The sequence below is a fragment of the Filicampus tigris genome, chromosome 11, assembly GCF_054856515.1.
Source record: "Filicampus tigris isolate MCC_2025a chromosome 11, RoL_Ftig_1.0, whole genome shotgun sequence".
In the NCBI taxonomy this organism is placed as follows: domain Eukaryota; kingdom Metazoa; phylum Chordata; class Actinopteri; order Syngnathiformes; family Syngnathidae; genus Filicampus; species Filicampus tigris.
The window spans coordinates 12,108,676-12,132,416 of NC_141227.1; the positions used below are offsets into that span (position 1 = coordinate 12,108,676).

Sequence of the window (23,741 nt, forward strand, 5' to 3'; positions counted from 1 at the left end):
AAAAAAAATGATTCAAGTGAATTACTTGACAAATACATAACGTTATAAAAATAAAGTTGTACCATTAAGATAAAACTTTTTTCTCCCAATGAATAGTCATACAATTGACCAGTAAATAGTTGTAAAGTTATGAGAATAAAGCCTTAGGTCACAATATAATGGTGAAAAAGTTGCATAATATTCTGTGTAAATAACATATTGCAAGTATCCAGTTATGAAAATGAGGTTGGAATGTTGTGAGAATAAGGTCGTAATATAACAACGACAAAAATGTAATCTTATGAAATATAGGTCAAAATTGTGTGGAAAAAATCGGATTCTTTGCAAGTAAAGTCAGAAAACTGGTGGATAAAAATGGTGAGAGTCACAATTAGGCTGCATTGTAACTACTGTTGAAGTGCCCTTGAACAAGGCACCAAATCACTCCCAGTTTTGCACTCACATTTCACTATAACATTGCTCCTGAAAAAAATATAAAGCACAATGGGAAATGAAATTTCTTGAAAAAATAAAAAATAAATGTGTAACCTGGGAATAAAGTTGTATGAGGAAAAAAATGCGTACACACAACTCAATTCAACTCAGTTTTACTTATACCGTAGAGCACTTTAAAAACAACTTTCGAGATTTTTGAGGCTGGCTCCAGAGTACAGTGCACGACATTAATACAGCCAATATGTGATGGTGTCAAATATTGTTCTGAAATGCTGCTGTGTGAGAAAAGAAGGAATCATAATCAACATTTTAAGCACTCAGTATTGCTCGGAAACAGAAATAAATGATTACACATCGACATTAAACTGTTCATACTGATGATGCTGATGATATTAAGACTTTTTGTTGTAATAATCGAATTTTATTCTGGGGGGAAAAATACACATTTATTCTGTTATCATAAATTGTAATTTTATTCTCTGTATCATATTTTTTTCCTCTTTTTCAGCGTGGCCCTAATGCTCTTTCATGGCCTGTCAAGAAACCCTGTGATGTCCTGTCGCTTCGCAGAGATGGCGGTGAATTGATTTTGTCTCCAATAATAGCCGGTAGGTGTGATCTCTTCTCACCATACACACTCATCTTCATCGCTTTGTTGCTTGGTGCTGTCAGAGGTTCTATTTTCGGGAGGTACAGCTTTTTCTCTTATCTCTGAGTGAGGGCTATTGACCTGGTGACAACTTACTGACATGACAAGATCTGACTATTTTTTTTTTTTTTTGTGCAAAGGTAGAGAAGGAAGAAGAGGAACACAAAAAAATGTACCTTTAATGATACAACTCGACCTTGCAGAAACCCAGAGAATATAAACCAGCAAAAACATCCCTGAAAAGTGTTAGAATTGAAAGGCCCTGCAGTCATTACTGAAAGTGGTGGAAGAAGCAATTTGCTGTCACGTCCTGTTTTCTTACCATTTCCACTGAAAGGGTCGTTTTCAGGCGGCGTGGAACTTGAGAGCAAATGACCATCACTAAGGCATTTGCAGTAACTGGCAACAGGGCCACTGTGTGTGTGTTGTTTGAGTTTTTGTGTTTTATTGCTCGGTGAATTGGACCTCAGCATCAAATCACAATCTGAATGAACCCATTCCCGGACTTGAAAACTCTTAACAGCTCACTTGAGATGTGTCAATGTATACAAAACACCAGTTGATGCAGTAGTGTGTCGTAGTAGACCTTCTGTTGCATATAGGAGGGCAAGGATTCTTATCACTCCAGTGAAGGTTTGACACTTAGAATTGACAGTACAGTAGAAAAACCCATGCATACATGTGTTTATGGACTTTGTTTTGTGTGCAAGGTCCAAATTGAAATCATGGAATTAAATATGAACAAGGTCAGTCGCTAATCTTTGTCAACTTGCGAAGCCCTTTGACACTCTTTTGTGGTTAAGAGCTATACGAATAGACTTGACTTGTTGAGTTCATACCTGCATGAATATCTGGTCTGTGGTTGGCTGAAATTGTTATGTATGCACCATTCATTCATCTCTGAACCATTTATCCTCATATAAAGCAAATGTAGCGCAGGAGAGTCCTTTCACGAGATAGGAAGTGTCAATCAAGCCAAGGAGACTGAACCGCAGCCAAGGTAGTTGGATCAGACATAGTGACATGGATGCACCACCTGTTAAACATACAATAACAGGAGCAATAATGGCACTACTACTATATGCTTACTACTGTATTTTCAATCAAGGGTCGGTATTTTTGGGTGGAATTCATGCAGTTTTAACATTGAGTGTTCCTTCTGTCTTGGCTTACACACAGTAATAACTCTTGATAGCTTATCAGATCAGGAATTCAAGAGTCCTTGGACATTGTTTGGAGCATTAACACGTTCACCACTAGGCACAAATCGTTGAGTAATTTGAGGCAATAGACATTGAAAGTTGACTTTGTATCAATTTCGGAATGTTGACATATCTTTTTTACCCGTGATCTGTGTTAAGTAGTAGTGGCTACTTTGTAAAATCAGCGGGTGTCAGAGATCATTATGTTCAGGATGCCCTGCTGTCTGCAGCGTGAGGCTTCAACATCCCTGTACACTGCATCTGCACTGTTTTTGTTTTGGTTTTCTGCGCTCAGTCTTTCAACACTCAAATATGTTTACTGCTAGCACGGCTTCACCCAGTTTCAACTCTTAAAGTAGAAAACTTTCTTTGCCCCTCAACATCAAAACATCTATTTCGGAGCCAGCTGGACTGCAACAGTGGCTGGTGGGGTAGTCTGCGGCGGTGTTCTTTTCAATGTATGCTTGTGTGAATGCGTGTAATTGAAAGAGAGAGAAAGTGTAGTAGACTTGGCATATCCGTGTAGCTAAATGCATCGTTGTCTTTGGAAACGACAGTGTTTGTACATGTAACCTGTGGGACACTAGGACCCAGTGGCCACACATGGCGAGAACAAACGTGAGTTTGAGAAGTCTCACGGGATTTAATAAGCCTTCTGTCTGCTGCATGTGGTGGCCATGATTGTCATGTAGACTTTTCAGTATGTCAGGCTGCAAGGATTTCGGAAGGAGCAGTTGGAGGACCGCCTCTCGGCTTGGGGGTATCATGACTTCTCGATAGAGTACCCCACGCCTCTCCTGGATTCTCTTCCACTGTCGCGACAGCTCCAGTACCCGGGGAAGCTCTCTGGTCCTCTCTGTTCTGTTTGGCGGCCGTCCTCTCTTCCAGTAGGGCATAAATGCTTTAAGTAAGGGGTCAGCAGCTTGCAGAGCCTGCAGGTCAGCCTGTGTGCGCAATGGGGCTGCGTCCACTGCCAAGGAGAGGGCTGTGAATTGAGATTAGCCGTCAGGGAGGGACCAGCGGTGATCAGCCATTTGTGGTGGTATGGCAAAGCCAGGGAGCGTAGCGGAGATGGACTGACTACTCGAAAGGCCTTAACGGTTTGGTATATTTATAAAAAGCTGATAACTATAACCGTGGGAACCCCAAAACTGGATGCCCTTTAAACGTATCCTCACTTTAGATTAGCGATAAAAGAGGAAGATAACAGAGGCTAGTGTAAACCAGACATTTATTTTACACTGTTTAAAAACTACATGGAAGGGGAGAACTGTGCAATAGGACAGGCACCACTAAGAAAAATAGTACCAAATACAGTGTATGGGCACACAGCGCCAATAAACCACACTTTGCACATCAAAAAATAAACAAATACACGTACTTCAAACATGCTACTCTAAAAGTACTGCCAAATGAATGCACAGCAACCTTAAGAAATGAATCACACTGCTAAAAAGGCTGTAAATTGGCACAAATACTTCCAGTGGTAAGTGAACTAAGGCACAGAGTTACAAGGGGTGTCGGAGTAGGCTGCGGTTGACACAGAATTAGGAGGAAAAACAGTGGCTGTATAGTGGTATGCCGCACCAATACAGCCTCAGTCAACCCATTCAAAGGGTTCTATGCTGGTGCAGGCTATTTCACTCAACACTGGTCTGTTGGTATAGTACACTTGGCTACAGCTTAATTGGGACATTCAGACCTCCACTGACCTCAACTGGCTGCACACATGGCGAGAACAAACATAAGTTTGAGAAGTCTTACGGGATTTAATAAGCCTTCTGTATGCTACATGTGGTGGCCACTGGGTCCTAGTGTCCCACAGGTTACATACAGATGATAAGGCGTGTTGGTCCGCTTAGGCAACAAACTGTGATTGATGTCTGATGACATCACTATCAATACCTGCTGGGTACAATCTGAGCTTCAGGAACATTCATCTTCTGACTAACTATTCTTGTATGACAGTTTACTTTTGGGATTTTCTCTTCATCCTCTTTCCCACAGTTTTATGTAGTCTCATGGTGATGGGGTGACAGTAGTTCAGTCTGCGAGGACTTGGCTATGTGAACAAAGGTTGAAATCATGCTACAGACAGGAACAATTGGAGGTTGAGTCAGCTTGTTGGAGAGATGCTAGTCTGCTTGTTGAGGCTTGTGCAATGTTGTCTGGGCAGCATGCAGTCAAGGGTGGAAATATATCACATTCATTTTCCGTTGCACTTTTTATCTGATTGCTCTTAAATTCAAACCAAGTGTTAGATTAGATGGGAATGCCAAATCACCAAGATGAGTTTGTTTTCGCACTAGGACATTGGCAGTGCGTTGTGGCAAACTTTGAAGGTTCACCCTAAACTCCAAACTCAATTACCTAAACTCCACAATGTATGACGAAACGCCTTCCCGGAGACAGGAAATCACACCAAGTTACAGGTGTCACACAAACATTCTACAAGCACATTCAAATTCATACCAGCTATTTTACGTTTGTGGAAAATTTGTGGGTTTCTTTGTCTCATGTGGTGGGCGAGTGCCACCGATAGGAATATTTAAAGGTGTAGTGAGCATTACTTAAAATGTTAAATGGTTAGCCACAGCAGATTGATGCACAAAGACGGGTAGATAGATTACACCTCTGCTACTGCAGCCATCCATCAAGTTAATACCCTAATTAACTTGCAAAGGGGTAAAAGAGTCATTAGGTACTCCTTATTAAACAGCAAGTAGAAAACTACAATAGGATTCTTCTCACCTGGTTGGTGCTCCGAGCGCTGATTTGCTTCATCATTGAGTCAGTGTGGCGCACAGCATGAAAGTACTAATGGACACAAGTTTTGAAACAAGTCGGGGGGCGTCGCTTCAAAAAGACAGCGACAACAATGGATATCGTGCCTGCTACAACCATAAAGGGACCGAGATGACTAGAGACCTGTTGCCAACAGCACAATGCGTCGGTCACGTGAATCAATGCGGCAGTTGTTGCTCGCGTCGACGCGGGGGTAGAAAGAAGCCTAAAAAGAAGCCTTTCACTCTGTAGGCTGAGATGAAATTTGGCCGCCTCGCGACCACGTCAAACGCAAGAGCGCCGATTAGTGGGCCGGACTAAAATACACTTCCGGCCATCCTTAGTCGAGCCATTTTTAAAAATGTGTATTTAAATTGGCAGCCTCTTGGGTCAACTGTCAACTCTAGCGGACTTTCGTTTGGAAGCGGCAGGAACTCAATCTGTAATGTCTTTTGCTTTTGAGTTGAAGAGCACAGGTTCATGTCCCACTGCGTACAAAAATATAAAAATGGCAACTAGTTGTTGGAGAGATACTAGTCTGCTTGCTACTGTTAATGTGTCATTGAGCCAGGCGTTGTTCCCACTAGCGCTGCTCAAGTGGTGCGTCACTCTTTGTGCACCTCTCTCATGCTGAATCTCTCCTTGCATGCCTGATCTAATTCTGTGTGGTGTACAACTACAATATGCTTCAGAGGAGGCTATAATAAGAACAAATAAGCTACACAGGTTCATTGTCCATACGTTCCAAACAGATAGCGCCATGTCTTTTTTTCAGGCTGAATCCATAGCTTCCCAAGGCACTTTGCACATCATTTTCTTTACCTTCCTGTACAGAATGATTAATCGTCCTTTTCTTTCCGCGACAGGGTAGGGTTCAGGTTCGAATGGTGTTGAAAGCTTGTTTCAGTATTGCTGGAAAAGCGGGACTAGGTTTCATTTTTTCCACAACATCTTCCTATTGTTCTCCTGACTCTGATTGTGTGCATGTGTTCACCTTTTATGCAGTGTCGGTGATGCAGATGGCAGCATTCAGTTGCAGATGCTGGAGCAATGGTAGTTCAGGAAGTTTGGTTCTGATTCGGCGGTAGAATAGCAACTCAGTGGCATGTGCTGCGACAGACTGTGAGGACGACTTCTTACTCGTTTTGCGTCTTCTCTTTCCATGTGAGCTGCTCATATGGCCTTACAAAATGTCTTGTTTTGTCCATTAACCTCACTATTTGCTTGAGGCCAATATGGTATGACTCTGCAGAGTGTAATTGTATTCATTTGGAGATACATTTAAATCTCTGGAACACCACACCATGAATTCCAAATGAGGGTCTCAAACATTTTATTATGTTTACAAAAGTGGGACATCAACACTCACCCATCTGGAGTAGTACTCAGTCAACACTAATAGGTGTCCTAAGGGGACTGGTCCACACATGTCTATCGCTGGTTTCTGCCATGTTTCAGGGAAGAGTTCCTTTCTTTTGATAGACCTCCTGTCAAATAGAGCTGTTAAACTGACATGCGTGCTGCTTCTCAATCAATACTGGGCTGCCACATTTTTGTTCTCGGGCTCTGTTTTGTTTTGACTATTCCTTGATGTCCTTCATGTGCTAGCATCAGCATCCTGTGTCGTCCTGCCTGGGGGAATAACAATCTGAGTGCCTCTGAACACCGTTATTCCCGCAGTGGAAAGTTGATTTTAACAGCCTGATAAGCAGTGTCACATTTACTCCAGTCACCTGTTTTGATCCAGCTCATTAAGGTGGTTAAAGTGAAGGGTTCTGCTGACAGATCTTCTTTGGAATGCAGAAAATGTACATGGTACTGCATTCAGGCACAAAGTAAACATGATCCTGCATGGTACCTTTCTGTACTGGTCAGTTGGCTGTATGCCTTGTCACCTTTTGAACTGTGTGGGCTCTATTTTCATACCCAGCACGTCTAGTGCAAAGCGTGGTCTAACTGTGCGCATGAGTGGATTTTTTTTTTTCCTTTTTGCAGTTTCGTAGATGCTGCAAGTTAAAAATCAGCGTTTACGCCGTTGTCGGCGCGAACACTGCCGACTAGCTTCCCTGCATAAGTCTTTGACTTTGCGGAAGCAGAAATATACTCGCTGAAGTTCATGCAGAAGATTGAAGGGCGCAAAGTGCATTGCAAGCACTCCTCCATGAGTTGATGATGTAAAGTTGTCCAGGGCGATCATAGGGTCAAGGGTCAAGGTAAACTTTAATTTCCCCGAGGGGCAATTTGCTTTGCAGCCAGCAGTCAACTCAAGGACACATCAACAACAATCCACTCACACACGACCATATACAAAGGATACAATGTTATGCCATATTATTTAAAAGAGCAATGGAAACCGTTATGAAGCAGTTCTTAAACCTGTTTGTCCTGCACTGATCACTGATCATAGATCACAGCTGTGACGTGAGCACTTGGAGACCGCCTTCCGAGTCGATCGTTCGTGTCAGTGTGTGAACCCCCAACTAACCCCACAGCTGTGCAGCAGCCAAAGATGCTAATAATAATAATGTTTTAAATGAATTGATTTCTATAATGATCCAGAGGGTTTTTTTCTTTAAATATCTAGAAGTATTCTCTCCAAGCAATCTTTGACATCCGTGTTTCAGGAGCATGTCATTTTTCAACTACTTGATCATCGATAAAATCCTCTTTATTGTCTCCAATTTGCAAGTTTGTTTATTCTGCTCACAAAACTTTCCATTGATTCTCCTTGTGCTTGTTTTTCTTGTTAAAATGTGTCTTTCATTGTGGATGTTTTTCTGAGGTGCAAAGTATTTATTCAGTTTAGTTACTATACCTCCTTAGCCGGCCTCATCTCCTGTGTTGTCCAACGTGAAAAAAATGTCCCGCACTTCTGCCCCTGCCAAGTGTAGCAATAAACCTGTTTTCTGTGCAGCATCACAGTTTCCTCATGCGATTAAATAGAGTTTAAAACTACTATTCCATTTTTGCCAGCAAACACTGATATTGGCTGAGTCGCATAACACATTAAAGGGAGCTTTTCTTCCTTTCAGATTCACCTTTGTGCACACTGCAGCGATCCGACTGCTTGATATTCCTTTTTATTTTAAATTAAATCCTCGTCACCATTTGTAGTATTTTTACCTGTTTTTAACACTGAACTGAATGTCATCCAATAAGATAATGTGTCATCCACTCGTGTCATCACATAATGCTGCAATGCCATTTGCTACAATAGTGCATGGACACCTTTGGCTGGGAGTGCTAGTAAACACAAAAGTGGACCTCAATATCTGCCAAACATATTTTAGAAACCATTGCAAGAGTAAACTCACAAAAATTGGTCAAAAGACAGATGTGATTACGATGAGACACACAGAGGTTTCACTTTGGGAAGACGAGTATCACATGGACAGATTCAACCACGTGCTTTTAGAGATTGGCAAAGAAAGAGAGTTAATCATTGAGAACTACCAGCAACTCAAGGGCAGTGTGATCATTCTGCCCTCTAAAATATAGTCAATGTCAAAAAAGGGTTGAAGACAATGCCACAGAACAGTTGTTCTTCATTTTCATTGTATTGAATAGGAGAACACACTGTTCAGGAATTGATTAAAGTCTAATTCACTCACGGAGGAGCACAAATTCAGCCTATAGGCAAGTTAAATAGTCACACAATCAAAATGCTGGTAATATAATACAGTCAACCAAATGCTAATCACAGGTTAAATTGCGTTGGAATGGATTTTTATTCAGTATGTGCATACATTTTATCAGGTAAAGGCTGTAATAATGGCATTAATCAATATTATGAGCCCGTAAGAACTTTAAATCCTATCCTGATTTGTCCACAAAAAAATCACCTTCCCAAAAACTGCTGGAACAATGTTTTCCCCCACTTTAAATGAGTCAGAACGTTTAAAACTTTATCCACCTGAAATACAATACAAATAATAATAAATGGCCTTGAAATGAGTAAATGGGCTTTCACTTGTATAATGCTTTTCCGCTTTTAGCGCTTCACACTGACTCCTCACTCACCTACTGATGACACAGCAACAGGAGCAACTGGGGTCTAGTGTCTTGCTCAAGGCCACTTTGACATGTTTACCAGCGAATCACACTCACAACCTCTGGGTTGGGAGATGACAACTTTACCACTGATCCATACTACCACCAATAATACCGTTTATTATTCGGTATTCATATATATTTATGAATTTAGAAGCCTTTAAAGAGGAAAGTCAACCCAAACATATTTTTTTCCACAATATGTTCTCTGCAGGCCCACTAGTGGAAACACGGCATTCTGATTAATTTTGTGTTTGTTCAATATGAGCAATCTATCCGATTTTAGCTAGCTCAGGGGGCGGACATCGAAGTTGCTCAACGACCAATCATGTCTCAGATTCAGAAAACAGGTGAGCCGTGATTGGTCATTATCTGAAACCTGAGCAACTTCAAGATCATCTCCAGGCAACTAGCTAGCTAGAAACAGGTGGATTTCTCATATTCCACAAGCACAATATTAATCCGAATGCCGTATTTCAATTTGTGGGCCTACAGAGAACATATTCTGAAAAAGGAATATGTTTGGGTTGACTTCCTCTTTAAAGATGGTGGACAGATGGTAACTCTGTTTATTGAAAATAAATAAATAAATAAATACATAAATAAATAAATAAACAAATAAATAAACCTTTCCCGTACGTATTTTTGCTTAATATATATTTTTTCTTAACACCATAGGCTCAAAACCTTTAAGCTGCCATGAAACAACAAATTCGCTATTGTGTCCAAAAATACACATATCAAATCTTGATTCTATTTTCTCTTTATAATTGAATGTATGAATCGGTAGGGTTTAACTGAATGTTCTAAGGGTGAGACTACATATTTAACATTTACAGTATACATTGAAAGTATCTTTTTGAAGTAAAAAGGTGAGCGCTTGCTTGAATATGAATTCGCCATTCCATGCTTCCATATCCTGACCTGACATGAGTTATAGATTTATAATTTCTACATTGAGTTAGGATTCACTTCAGCATCAAAGACAGATATTTCAAAAAAGCAGGGCATCAGTTTTCAAAGCGTGCAACTCTGAGCACTCCCTAGTTCACGCAGGAGTGTGAAAGTGCTGCAATCAATCCGGATTTTCCAAGACGTGGAGATGAGTGATGTCGACGCTTATGATATTTAGTCTGGTGGTGAAAGAACATTGATTGTAGGCTTTCTCCAAGACACTGACCTGTCACGGATAAGATTAAGCTGCCAGAGTGGGCCCATCATAGCCTCACACTCGCTCTGCAGCATCCGCTCTGTGAATAACCTCACCCCCAGTTTACTTTGTGCACTCTTTGTCCATTTGTTAACTAGTAACCAGTTGGTTGAGATTCATGAAAGGTGATGATATAACATCAGAGTGTATGTTTTTCAATGTCGGTTTCTGTAACCGATCCAAGCAGGGCATAACTCCCAGTTAAGAGCCTGTCGTTTTATGACAGCCGTTTAGAGAGACCTCTCATCTTGGAAACAAAACATTTGCTGATTAAATTTGCTTAAACACTTGTGTTCCCCCTGAAAGCAACCTCTTGTGGTGAAGGGTAGACAAAACACAGCAAGCTGTTGGAAACATATGCAAATCAAGTCAACATCTGCTTGTCCACTCATAAAATACCTAAGAATATTAGTACGTTTTTATATTAAAGTTTGGTTTAAAGGATTGAGAAATGCTTATTAAAATGGCCAAAATCGATTAATATCCATAGTGTCCTGGTTATATATAGGCTAATGAATAATTTAAAATCGTTGAAGAGGATTGGGTCAGAACTGTGAATGTGAAGAAACATTTTCATTTACCACATTACGACTACAAAGAAAATATGACTACCGCGGTTTGTTGGATGGAATTGAATTGTTCCATTACCATACCATTAACACCATATTGCTACCGTTACTATTTTTTTTCACCAGAGTGAGTAAATATACTTTGTTGAGATCATTCTTTGAAGATGAAGGCTTTGGTTTCAGTCCGGTAGTACACATTACGACCAGCAGATGTCAGAGGTGTTTTTTATAAACTGCAGTCCTTGTCAATAGTCATAGTTCTGTGGACATATTTCATCTGATATGAATAAATGTAATCCAGTTGACACAGGTTTAGGTATACATCTACTTCATGAATTTATGACGAAAAAAAAGTGGCTCTCGAAGGACATAGGAGAGAGCACATGTGGTGTGAAGATGTCGCACTCTCGGGCAAACAAAAGAGCAGCTGCATGGACAGAGCAATAAGAGTGACAATAAAGCACCATCTTGCAAATAAGAGTACCTTTGCTGTATGAATATTGACACAAAGATGAAAGTGGAAACAAAACAAATAGACTCATGCTCTCAGTTGTCACCATGACAACCAATCAGAAGAAAGTCCCAGATGAGAGCTTGCAGATGTAGGACCATCGTACATGCCCCCCATTGCTGTGTCATTGTATTTAATCAGACACGTATCATTCAAATACAGAAGATTTTTTTCCAAAATCATTAGTTTAACGGCATACTTAAATGTCTTGTTTTTCCATGTAGTGCAGTGTTATTACGTTTTTTTGTTTCTTTTGCTTGGTCGTTTTCCTTTTTGGATGAGCACATCAGTGAAACCGAACACTTTAACTCCAGATGCACAATGTGGGAGCAGCTGTTAGTACTGCAAAATACACAACACCTGTAATTGATCATGAGAAAATCGTAATAGCCATTCATTAGAACAGTGGTTCACAAACTTTCCCAGCCAATCGCAGGGCACACAGAGACAAACATCCGCACTCACAATCACACCTAGGGGCAATTTAGAGAGTCCAATCAACTTACCATGCATGTTTTTGGAATGTGGGAGGAAACCGGAGTACCCGGAGAAAACCCACGCAGGCACGGGGAGAACATGCAAACTCCACACAGGGAGGCCGGAGCCGGGATCGAACCCACGACCTCCGAACTGCGAGGCGGACGTGCTAACCAATCGATCACCGTGCCGCCCAACATGAAACTAACAAAACCAAAAACCAAAACAGACCAAACATGACAATATCTTCCTAATCCATAACACAAACAGGCAATTTGACAATTAGTTTCTATGCTGCGGCGACATTTTAATTATGTACTAATTTCGCAGCCTTCATGGTGAGAGATCAGACAGACAATAGATATTATGGGCTTTTCCGGATCTGCAGGGAGGGAAAGGGTGAGTGGGGTGGTTTATAGCAGCTCTAATGGCGAGGGTGAATGTTTTTTGTGACAATACGACCATAATTAGCTGTGGAAATGCAGTCAAGTGCAACATAGGCCGAATTCATTAACTTGCAGTCCACATCGGACTCTCAATGACTTGAGCTGGGGGTTAAGGGGACGGCTATCAATGTCCTCTATTATTCTGAGGAACACACATTCCAATGATCACATAAAAAATGGTAAGTAAGCCCAGGGCTGCTGGTCTGACATTCAGCTGTCGGGAAAAAACGGGGGTCACTGGGATATCGCTGGAAGAGGGACATGAAATGTAATTAAGATCTGCTTATACAGCCCTCACATTAGTGATAATTCTAGTGTTGCCTCCTATAATGCATGCTGAAGAAGTGCATATGGAAGACCCGTGGTAGGCCAAATGATGGCATAACATTTTCCAATGATGTAAAATGTGAAGTTAATTCGCTGGTGGCAGCAATGGATTTGTGGTCAATATGTCTGTCTCACAGTTGAGGGGCTCTGGGTTCAAATCTCACCTCAGGTCCACTTGTGTGGCGTTTGCAGGTTCTTACCATGGCTGTCTGGGCTTCCTCCCATTTTATAGAAACACACGTGTTTGGTTTGGAAGACTGAAGCGTCCGTAGATGTAAATGTGAGTGTGAATGGTTGTTTGGCCTCTCGCCCAAAGTCAGCTGGGATGGGTTCCAGCTCACTCGCGACCGTAACGAGGTTAAGCGCTATATATAAAAAAAAAAAACACGGATGAATTAATAGGTTCCCGGCTCAGACTGTTGCCATTATGAATATTTATTAACCATATAAACAACTTGGGCAATTGTAAAGCGATGTTAACGATTGCAGAGCAAATGTAATTAAAACAAAACTAAGCAAATATCGCGCCTACTCCCTTCAAAGCACCTGACAGACCGACGAGAGAGGATGTTTGCAGACTGATACTGTTACCTTGTGGCATTCCGTAGTTATTTCTGGAACATACAGCATAAGGGCACATCTTGTGTTTTGTGATGGCTTTGTCTGTATGTACTGTATTTGATGAGTCAATATGGTCAGGAAAAAGAAAAAGATTGAGCTAGTGTGCTTTTGTCTACACAGTCTACACAATTATTTTAATGTCATTATCTCAATGACAATGAGATGATACTTTTATACTCTCCACGAACCATGATTCCTCTCTGCTGGAATGGCCATGTTTTACAGTGTTCATGCTCAACATTTTAGAATAACGGATGAATATTTCATATTCCGATGGAGTGGGATCTCGCCTCAGTTGCTGCTGGCAGTGGATACCATGGCTACCCTCGCACACTTGACTTGATATGTCTTCTCCTTCTGAAATGATCTTAGCTGTCCGTGTTTCCTTGGAAGGGATAAAAAGAAACTGCAACAACAAGAAGACAAATGATTGTTTTACAGTTCTCGCACCTATTTCATCTGGTGAATCTACAAGATGGCCAGACAGTTATGTCGTGATGTGACTTGTCTCACATCACAATTGCTGTCCAGGCTGTCTCTTGTGTCTGTATCTTACCAAGTGTCCTGTGGGAGTCGTCCTACTCTGCCCACTGAGATGGAGCAGCAGACAAGAATCATGCAAAAGTCATGAGAAACGCTCGGAGATGATAGGAGCTGTAGACATACTCAACAAGCACATTGGATATCGGACATTTTTACACCTATAGGGGAAGAAATGTGAAGGAAAGAGTTGGTGTCCCCTCGACATGCAGCTATAACAGCTTCCTTTCCCCGAGAGAAGACTGCGGTGTGTGTTTGCAGGGATTTTTGTCCATTCACTCACAAGAACCTGTGAGGTCAGAGATTATTTCTCTTGGAACTGGAGAGACAGTTTGTCTCATATATTGTGCCTGGTGAGGTTGAGGTCTGGGCTCACAAGTTCTGCAGGTTCTCTCACATCCTCCAAGGATGTCTATTTTGATTGTTTTTTTTGTGCACTGAAGGAGTCAGATTTGAACAGAAAAGGATCAACCCAATCCCTTTCTTCAGTATTGAAATCATAAGCATGTGGAATATGTACTGCATTGGCAAACTAAATACAGAAACATTCAGGTGCAAATGACACATGGAATTTTCTGCCTTTTTTGACATGGGTCTGGAAGGTTTGCCCACTCTGAAAAAGATAGGATAGGCAGAAAAGGAAGGCTCTGATTTTTGTTCTTGTGTGCCATTTTGGCCCTCCTGTCAGGTGGAAGGTTTCAGGGGCCTCGTGGCTGAAAAAGGAAGCCATGACAGCAACCTGAGAACAACCTGACAAAAATGTATGCCCCACTACTTTTGGTTTAGGACACACTGGAGGCAATGCATGTCTTAAAGTAGGCCTGGGAATGACCACAATCTTTCTGGGATTTAACTTTTAACAATGACAAATAAAAAAAACAATTCCTGGACATATTATCTGAATTTTATGAAAAATGTTGACGCCCTTGGCCTCTGCCAGGTCACTGCAGAAACTTTTGTGTAAAGCAGTTAAGCAGTTTTTTTTTATGCTCATAACTGCACATTTGCTCATAAAAGATCAGAATGTGGGGTAATTGTGACTACTGAGAATGTGTTACGGTAATTAACATTTGAAAATAGCAAAAGCTTAGTATTTGTAGTTTTACATTTGAATGTAAAATCATCCTAAAAATAGCTTCAAAGGGGGATCCATTACACCACGTGTATTTTAAAATTACTACATAATGAAAGTTTTAAATGATTTTCACCTCAGATACACTAACCTTGTTTGGGGATATAATACAATATAATTTAGAGTGCAGAGCAGTGACTGCAGAGTTAAGAGAATCCAAGGAAACAGGCTAGTTCACCAAGATGTTGTACACAACACAGCTGTGAAGATCAATTTGGCATGAACTGGATCATAATGTGAAACCTTTTAGAATCCTCTTTTTGCATAACACATTTCGAGCAGCCCCTGATTTTGATGGCTCAAACTCTTCAAGTATTCCAAAGCAAGCAGCTTCAGTTTCACTGCGTCTGTGCCCCCGTCATGGGGAGAGCAAACTTTATCGACTAGCATGATTCATGCAATCACAAATGTCATCGTAGAAGTTAAACACAACAGCGAGGAAGGCCCACTCCTTTAATGTTGTTTATCAAAGCTTCTCTGGAAGGAGGAACATTTTGACCTACGTGTGGACTCCTTCACAGACGGATGCACTCCGCTGTCCCATCCCACTCCACTACTGCAATCAAATCAATTAACATTTCTATTAACTGCATTCAAATGAGCTCCACAATAAGAACCCTCTTTTTTCCCAGCAGGCCTTGCGCACAGAAGATTTGTTTTGCACTTTGGTTTTGTTGGACATTTTCCTCCTCGATCAAATTTTCAATTCAGTTTTATTCATTAAAATATAACATTCCAACAAGTTATGTGGAGGCATGAGTAAATACGAAGGCCACAGCGATGAAAGAAAATCCGTGAACAAAACCAGGATTCGATGAGGCGCAGCCATCTTGCACAAGTGGCGAGGTTGAGGGATTCCACAGTGTAAATATAAAATGATGGGAAAATAACCGACATGGCTCATAACACTTGCAATAATAACAATAGTACACTATAGTAAAATGAGGTACAATAATAATAAGTCTTGTCAACAGGACTACTGCTAATGGTAAAAGTACCCATGCTATTACTGATAATCAATCCAGTGCATTGTCTGCTGACACTTGGGGGGCAGCAGCAAAGCAAAAGCATCCCCCATGCAACTATCACATTTTATTTAAATGATATCTTCCTTTGTCAATATGCAGTGCACGGCCTTTCAGTCGTGTCCCACGCTCCTTGGATTGCAGTTTTCATTGTTTACCCTCACTATTAAAAAAATCCATCCTTCACAGACCCAAATCAAAACATTCCATCAGGCCATGCTTTCATAACCATTGCATTTACTATACTACTATGTAATATATTTTAAAGCATGATTCACATATCTATTATGTTTTAAACCTGGTCCAATCCCGAGTCAATTTCTGAAGCAGGTCTATGGTCACTTTTCCACAGGAAATAAAATTGGTTTGAAGTTGCCACTTTACGGTCATTTTGGCCACTTGCTGGGATTCTTTAAAACACATTCCTTCAAGAGATTTTTTTTCTCCATTTTTGGAGATTTTGTTCCCCTATTTCATCCATATACTTATACTAGACAGATGGAAAGTGCTCTTTTTAAAAAATATATTTTTACCATTTTTTGCCCCCCTGATGACTTCCATATTGTGAAAACCTACCATTTGAGCACATCATTGTGTAGACTTTTCGCAGATGGCTGGGGGGAAGTAAGGGGTTGAGTCCATGTCCTGGTTGAATCATTCATTGATAAAGAATTGTGTGTGGATACGTTTGTCAACAAAGTGCATCTATAACAGTTTGATGGCTGTAAAGACAACAGCTGCTCAGTGTGGACATCAAACCTGCCGATTCAGTCACTTTCGTCTTCTAAATGTTTTCTGCTATAGGGTGGGGCTCATCTTCGCAGTGCCCTCAAGGCATTTGAAGTGTCTGCACATTGGGACTGCTCCCCCCACATTGGGGACTGGCATCTTTTTCACACAGCCAGCTTTTCCCCCCTTCATTTACAATCATGCCACATTTCAAGCCCTATCCTGAAATCAGCTTGCCTTCCATGTTTGCCCGTCTCTTGGTGCTGAGATTAATTGGAAATGCAAACTGTAATCAGATCAGTGGAATGAAGATGAGTGGCGTAAAGATGGGAGATAAGAGTGACAATTCCAAGGACTCAGCATAAGAAATGGAGTGGTCGGTTGTGATAACAGCGATGTAGACTTGATCAGTCAAATGGTTTGTTTTGGTTCTATTCCTCTATAGTTGCCTGGAAATTATTTTGAATTAAGACGATGGGCCATGTTGCTTTGCAGATGATTGGTGATTTGTGTCAGTTTTCTGCCTTAGAATCGTTCAAAGACTGCGTAAAAGCAGGAGAATGATTTTGAAATGGATAGCTCTGATGGCCCTATTCTTCCATTTTTTTTTTTTTTGTGGTTGTGTATTTAAATGTGTTGTGTCACAGTTCACGGAAAAGCTCATGTTTTATCCAGGAAATAGCCTATGACAATTGGAAATAAACCCCTGCAAGCCAAAAAGTGTGAGTGAGGGAACAACTTGAAATGGGACATACTACTGATTTGTCTTTTTAGACATACCCCAAACCTCATTCTTTTTTACTTTTTCTTTTTTTCCCTAAATGACACACGTTTGTTTTCGAGTGTGTGTTGTCTGGAAAAAGTATATTTCTGGATATAAAAATTACATTCCAATAGTGAGTCAAGTTTGCTGTAGAAAACAAACTTAGACTACAATATTCATGAATTGCCTTTGAAAACACTTGGATCTCTTGCAGTTTTTTTCTGTTAAAATTATGACCCTTATGGTGCCAACTCCTCATCTGCCAACATTTGAATGCAGCTTAAGGATTTTTGGAAAAGTATTCCATCTGGACGTTTATTAAACAGACTGCAGACTGCAAAATACACAATGAATTCAGGCTTTCATTATAACTCGCTATTCACAATTCAGTCCAAAAGTTAGGTCAGATGTCAAATGAAATTCTCGCAGGGAAGATTTGGGTGGCAAATAAAAGTCTTAAAAAGCGATACAAAAGTATTTCAATCGGAATTTGGTGTCAGTATACCTTATCCTATCAGGTGGCTATACCTGTACTTCACACTGTTAATTGCCTTCACCATGTAATTGAAGTTTTAAATTAAACACTTCTCTTCCACTTAGTCTGATATGATGGTTTGGGTCTCATGTCGGTATCTCATATACCTGTATGCAGTGCATCACAACACGTCACTAGAAATGGCAATACCTGCAAGCATATATAGACAAATCATTACAATTACATCAATGAGAATGATGTCATATATTGAAATCATCCACCACTAGAGAGTAACGGGGTCATGCTAATACTGTTACTGCACAAAAACGTGACGCGTTTTTGTAATTGCTAGATCACTAACGCCGTCTTCAGCAGACCAAAATCACTAAACAGAGAGGCAGTTTTAAGCCAATTAGAGAGAGAGTTAGAGGAGGAGGAGAAAAAGAAGCAGAAGAAGCAATATTGCTCTGCATGTTATTTTGCTGCTTGCCATTCCCGCATTGTTCCTGTCGCAACCGATTTTGTCGTTCCAGTAGTACTTTAAGCGTGATTTTGTGTCTCTGTTATGCCGCTCCTCCGTGTACCAGATCTATTTTAGGTTTTTGTTACATTTAAGTGCATCTGTGATTTTCGGTTTCGTTTTTCACAAAAGCCTCTTTGTTCCACCCCGCCGTTCCCTTCGTTATCTATGGCTCCGTCCATCAGCTTTTGTTAGCGAGTACTACCACTTGTGTTTTGTTCTCGCAGAGGCATTTGTTTTAAGTTACTTGTCATTGCTTGCGCAGCCTTGTTGGAATAAAGCCTGCAAGGTGGTCCATACTCTGCTTGTAAGGCCAACCTTGACAGGTTGACAAAAGAGTTTAATGTCCCCTATTTTACTGTTCTGGAGAATGTTTTGTTGGTAACACACTGTGTACAAATTGTCTGGAAATTGGTGAGTTTTTTTCATTTTATTTTACACCACATAGTTGAAACAATTACAGTGAAAACTTGCAGTTGTGAAGAAAATACTTGAATTAGGGCTTATGTTTGTGTGTTTACCAGTTGTGATTTCAAGTCCAATAGATATTACGTTTTATAGAGTAGCTGTCTAAAGCTGTACTACTGAACTCTATGAAAACAAACTGGCACATGAAACAAGCTGGAAAATTTGAATTCATATGGATTTGATGGTTTTTCATCAAAGTAACACAAAATGACTTTCCCTTGCAACGATTACATTTAATAAGGACTCTGCATGTTTGCCTCGTGCCTGTATGTTTTCCCCGGGTACTCTGGTTTCCTCACACATTCCAAAAACATGCATGGTAGGTTAATTGAACACTTGAAATTGTCCCTAGGTTTGTGATTGTGAGTGTGAATGTTTGTTTGTCGGTCAGTGCCCTGCGATTGGCTGGCAACCAATTCAGGGTGTGTCCCGCCTACTGCCCCAAGACAGCCAGGATACGCTCCAGTATGCCCGCGTCCCTCGTGAACATAAGCGGCTTGGATGGATGGATAATTTATTTACTTATTTGGGAAAGTGATTATAACAACTTCCTTTTAACTTGCCCAACACTGCCAACCACATAAGTTTTCCTGAGGAAAGCCCGCTTGGCCTAATGCTAGCAAACAATGAAAAACGCCAAAGGTGGCCTAACAAATAGCATCAGTGTTGTGGTGTTACAACATTTTTTGCGGTGTTACAACCTTTCTTTATTATACTGCACCCAGGCGGTCAAGGAGCATATATTAGAAAGAGCCGCACAATTGACTGTTTCATTCTTTACATTATATTTATTTATGTTATTGAAATGCACATTATTATAGTGTCTAAAAACATATTACAAAAAAGTGGGAGTTCTTTGAGAGGCTGGAATGGATTAATGGAATTTCCATTCATTTCAATTGGACAAAATGATGTGAGATCAAGAATAAACCTCTATCTCAAAACATTGCCGTACATAGTAAAACAAATTTGAATTTAAAAGCTTGTGAAAACACGGTGAATGAATAATATGAGCAAGATTTTTTTAATGCAAAATACCATTAGTCAGACTGCTTGTCTGTACGTTTCACTATCAACACACAATTATTATGCAGGCAAAAAACTTACATTTCAATTATTTGATGGTTTAACAGTTTCCAGATCATCAGTAGGAAGTTTTTTTTTTCAGGGAAGAGTCTCAACAATGAACATGCATAATTCATTTTTTAAAGCTCCATTCTCTGAGTGGATCATTTGACTGTTATAATGCCTCGAGGGGGTAAGACTGTTTATTTTTTATTGAAATAATCTCTCAGTGGGAGAAAAATTGCCCATGTGAGAAATCAGATTTTCTTCCATTGCAGCTGCAATGCAGAGAAGTCAGGCAAAAGAAGTGGGGAAAGAAGATATATACTGTAGGAATGCAATTCTTCTATTTTAAAAACATACCCCCCAAAAATCAGCACGTTTCCTGAACCATTTGGTTGAACACCATATTGGGGAGTTCTACAGTGATATTCGACTCTGAAATTTCCACTACATAATTATGCATGAAATATTACTCAAGCTCATCAAGATGTTCATTCACCTGCAACCATTTTCTTGTTTAGTTGTACATGTTAATGTGCATGTGAGCGTGTAGTAGGGTTGTAAACAATGTGCACCACATGTAGCTGACATGCCTAATGCGCTTGTTAGCCACTTCGGGCTGCCCGGAGGCAAGAGTCGTGGTCATAGGACTTATTTATGGCACATTTTAACAAGCCTAGTCCATGTGGGCCAGCCTTGCAAGATTACAGTCAATAGGTAAGTCATGTGCCACACACAGTGCAAATGAGCTCTCCAAATCTTACTGGGCCTTCAATTTACAGTATGTCCATGACTGCAGGAAGACTGAAGCACAATTGCCCGAGGCTCCAATGAGAACATTCATGTGTTAAGAGTAGGATATTTTATTAGTGGGGTTATATATTTTACATACTCCAAAGTGTAATATGAAATACTTTGTAGAATGTAGAATGTAATGTCAGGTAGTGACCAAATCGCTTACCTCCAAGTATTTTATTTCAGTCTTCCCATCAGAAACTCTGCCATAATGTCAAAAATGTCCATATGTAGCTTTGTGTGCCTGGTGGTTCAATTTTGTTATCTTTGGCCAATGCCAGACAGGCTGCCTGCATATTTTCAGCCTTAATGTTAAGGTAAGCTAGACAGCTGCCTGTATTGGTACTATTACCTTTTCATGGGATGTTGTGTTTTTTAAGGGTGGGTATTTCCATTTGTTCATCTGCTAATTATCTCGCCAAAGCTCAAGAAAAGGCTAATGTAGCTCGTCTTTTGTGCATTTCTCTGTAACATTCGCTTTTCGTTTACACTCACAAAGCAAAAAAATAAAAGCACCAAAGCACTAAATACCGTACTTCCATTCATCTGTTTTCTATACGTGTACTGTTAGAAAACGTCCAGTATACTCTTCAGGGTCGTGGGTAGCTTGAGTCTGCAGCTGACATTCAGAAAGACAAAACTACATGCTGGAATGGTTTTCAGTCAATCACAGGGAACATAAAGTGAAAGAACCATTCACACTCACAAGATTTGATCAAAGCTTTTTTTTCGCATCAGTGCATCAACATATTGGTCAAAGGTCTTTCTGGCCAGAGCAATGTTTAAAAAAATTATCAGATTGCATCCAATTATGGTGGGCATGCTGTATAATGAAAGCCGTTCAGCTCGTTCACCTTTTGAAATGATGCGTTGGACACACATTTTTTTAATCAGAAAAGATGACTATAGTGTGCCCTACAATTGGCCAATTGCAGGGTGTAACCCCAAATCAGATGAGATAGGTTCCAGCTCACGCGTGGCTTTAATGATTAATGAATATTCTCTCGAGCAGATCGATTATGAATAAAATCACTAAAATCACACAACACACCACACGATAATTTATCAGGCTCATCTCTAGAGCCTATAGTGACTTTGGTTGAAAAGAAAAGAATCAAGTTCATAATAGGTCAGACTATCTTTGTAAGTGGATCAGTCTTTCCCAACCTTTTCCAAGAGATCTAGTTTACATTGGAAAAATAATAAAATACCGCCAAAAAAAAAAAATGTCACAAAAAGTATATATACTAGAGTAATGATCTCGTCTCAATTTACTCAAATTTACCTTCTCATGGTGAAATTTGGGCCTTTTTTAAATTTTGCTTTATAAATGACAACATGTGGATAGATGTACCTGATGTAGTGGGATTTGGAAAAGGTAACGCAAAAAAAGCTTATTCTATGTTTTTAATGAAGTTTAGATCAACCAGAAAATCATTAGTAAACCATAGGGGCTTATTGTATGTTGGAAGCATATACAAATATGACACTTACTTCACCGGCAGCACTCCAAAAGTAGAATGTGTTTTCTTGCTTCAACGGTGGTAAAAGGATAAGTTGGCCTGTGTGAGAGAAGGGCAGGGGTGAATTCATGAATTAACAACCTTGTGCTAATGGAATTGAAGGTCTCATTGCGATGAAGGCAGTCATGCATCCACTCTTCACTTATTAGGGTGCAATAAAGAGACAGCTTGTTTAGATTAATACCCCGCCTTGGTGAGCTTGCTGGGAAGAGGGAAGACAAGTAAAAAGAGAAGAGAGATAAAATGACAGCGAAAAGAACAAACCGCTGATTCCATACCTATGAACTGACGGATTACCAGCAGGACAACAACATAGATTTCATAAATGGCTGGATTAGCATTGCATGAGACACAACGAAGCAAAACAATAGCATCCGCTGACAATTGTCGGACTAAATATAACAACATGGAATTCTAGATACACTTCATACCAAATATACAGACCCCAATTCCAATAAATAAAAACAGAATACAATGATTTGCAAATCCTTTTCAACCTCTTTTCAATTGAATGTACAGCATATTTAATGTTAAAACTGATTAACATTATTGTCTGCCAATATTCTCTCATTTTAAATTTGATGCCTGCAACATGTTCCAAAAATGCAGGGAAAGGGGCAACAGAAGTCTGGCAAAGTTGAAGGATGCTCAATAAACACCTGTTTGTAACATTCCACAGGCGAACAGGTTAAATGGAAACAAGTGAGTATAAAAGGAGTATTCCCAAAAGGCTCAGTTGTTCACGAGCAAGGCAAGGATGGAGTCAGGTTCACCACCCTGTAAATACTGTAACTGCGTGAGCAAATAGTCCTACAGTTTAAGAACAAAATTTGTCACTGTACAATCGCTACTAGTTTAGGGATTTCATCATCTAAGGTCCAGAATATCATCAAAAAATTTGGAGAATCTCCAGAACAATAAATGCCTGTGGCTTTCGATCCCTCAGGTGGCACTGCATTAAAAACCGGCACAATTACGGTATGTAAAGGTTATTGCTGCATGGGCTCAGGGGTATTTCAGAAAACCATCGTCAGTGTACACACTTCCTTATTACATCTACAAATGCAAGTTGAAACTCTACCATGTGAAGCAGAAGCCATCTGTCAACACCCAGAAAACCTCGCCAGTTTCTTTGGGCCCAAGCTCATCTGAGATGGACTGATGCAAAGTGGAAAGTGTGCTGTGGTCTGATGAGTCCACAAATAAAAAAATGCTTTGGAAATCATGGATGTCATGTCATCTGGGCCAAACTACTGTAATGAGTTTAAAGTTGAAAAGCTAGCATCTGTGAGAGCATGGAGGTTTGTTAGTGAACATGGCATGGATAATTGGCATATCTGTGAATGCAACATTAATACTGAAAGGTAAATACAGGTATTGGAGCAACAGATACTGCCATCCAAACAACATCTTTTTCAGGGA

At 40.2% G+C, this 23,741-nt stretch overlaps 1 long non-coding RNA gene across 1 annotated transcript in view; it reads left to right on the forward strand.

Moving 5' to 3' along the window:
- The window catches only part of LOC147139769 (uncharacterized), a 77,854-nt gene that overhangs the window by 9,282 nt on the left and 44,831 nt on the right, over positions 1–23,741 (forward strand). The window contains exon 2 of the long non-coding RNA XR_015088760.1: positions 944–1,043. This is a non-coding gene — a long non-coding RNA (uncharacterized LOC147139769). The remainder of the gene's footprint in view (positions 1–943; positions 1,044–23,741) is intronic.